The sequence below is a fragment of the Rhagoletis zephyria genome, unplaced genomic scaffold, assembly GCF_001687245.7.
Source record: "Rhagoletis zephyria isolate East Lansing unplaced genomic scaffold, Rhagoletis_zephyria_1.1 Rzeph_scaffold_00811, whole genome shotgun sequence".
Lineage (NCBI taxonomy): Eukaryota > Metazoa > Arthropoda > Insecta > Diptera > Tephritidae > Rhagoletis > Rhagoletis zephyria.
Genome location: NW_016157895.1, coordinates 46,317 through 48,302, shown reverse-complemented (window position 1 = coordinate 48,302; position 1,986 = coordinate 46,317).

Below are 1,986 nucleotides of genomic sequence, written 5' to 3'. Positions count from 1 at the left end.
GCTCCTGCTCTGAAAATATTCAACGCGGGCCGCGATGCTGGTAACAGAGGAAGAGGAAGGCCTCCTCTGCGTTGGAAAGACCAGGTGGAGAAGGACTTGGCTTCACTTGGCATTTTCAATTGGCGTCAGTTAGCACAGAAGAGAAATGACTAGCGTGCTGTTTTGGACTCGGCCAAAATCGCTTAGGCGGTTACAGCGCCAATTAAGAAAAAGAAGGACATTTTCTTCCATATAAACAAATGGTCGAACATACTTGTATGGCAGAAAATGCGTGACACCGCCAGCAAAAAAATTCAACGTTACTTTTAGTCACTTGAAACTTGCACTTTATCCTCCTGTAATTCAATGCGTACCTAAAATGTTTCTAAAAATTCTGAGTAAAAAGATTGAAACAGTTTGAAACAAAAATATTTCAAAACACACCAAGCAATCAATATATTCACGACACTATGGGCCGAATATAGTAAAACCGCGTTTTTAATTTAAAAAATTTTTTTATTAGAACTTTATAATTTCAAAGATATGATAAATTCTAAAAAATTATTTAAAAATTTAGTGCAATGTAGAATAAAAATGGGTACCAAATGAGAGCAAATTCTATAGGATTTAAAAAAAAATTTATTTTTTTAAGCTAATAAGGACTTTATTCGAGGACGTTATCGAGTTTATATTAGTCCTTAACATATTATTTTTTCAAAATGAATATTACAAAATTTCAAGGATATTCAATGATATATTTTTTAAGGACATTTTCAATACCTTATGCACCAAAAAAATTAATCTGTTCTTTCTCTATAGAATTTTCTCTTTAATTTTATACCCATACTGTTTTCCTAAGTACATTGCACTAAATCTTTTAAACTATTTTCTGAATTACTCATATTATTCAATTTTCAAAGTCCTTTTAAAAAATCCTGACGTCAGAGAGAAAATCTAAAAACGCAATTTTACTGCATATATTTGGCCCATGGCTTCGCGAATATATTGATTTTTGTTTGTGTAAATTGCCTGTCGCACGGTGTTATGTGTATGTAGTTTGAAAGTAATTTATAAACTACTTTATTTTCAATGATAACTAATTGAGATTCTCACTATTTTACCTGCAACGAACTCATTTAATTTACATGGCGATGTCCTAAGAAGCAGTCAATTGCCTTTTCCTGCATGTATTTTTAACTACTTTAAAATGAATTTGGCTTTAACAACTTCAAAGTCAGTATGTTTCGTTTGAATACGCTTTCGTTCTGCACTTCACAGATGCTTTTTCATAACTAAGAAAAGCCGAAATTAAAAATTTAAAATTAAATGAGATTTGAACATGGACATTCTTGGCTGCGACCAATTGTAGCAAACATCTTTGCACGCTCAGCTACAGCCAGACATGTAAATGAGCTTTCAAATGTTCAGCTTAAATTGTGTGCAAGCAGCAAGTCGACTGTCCGACTCTGCATTTAAATTCCAATACTTTAAAATGAATTTGGTTTACACAACTTCAAAGTCAGTATGTTTCTTTTGAATACGTTTGCGTTCTGGACTTCACAGATGCTTTTTCATAATTCCAAGACACAAATTGTTTTTTTTTTTTAAAAGAGTATATAAATTCGAAATAGTTACTCATTGCATTTGTTTTAAAGTAGTCTTTCAATTAGTTGAATTAAAAAGTCACTTTTTTCCATCAGGATAGCTAGCCATATATAACGCAGCGAAATCATCGGAAACATTTTAATTCAAGATCAGCTCCCACAGTCATTTTTAAGAGTTTGGTCGACCATTTTGAAGTACTGGGTTCAGTGGCCGATAGTCCTGGAGGAGGTGCTCATCAAAATATTCGCACTACAGACAACGTCGAAGCTGCGCGGCAGGGTGCTGCAAATGATTAATCTGTCTGAACTCGTCCTCGGTCCGGCCAATTAGGCATTTCCATAACAACATTTCGGAGAACTTTAAAGTTGGATCTTAACTTGCCGTCTTCACATGCCTGAAGAT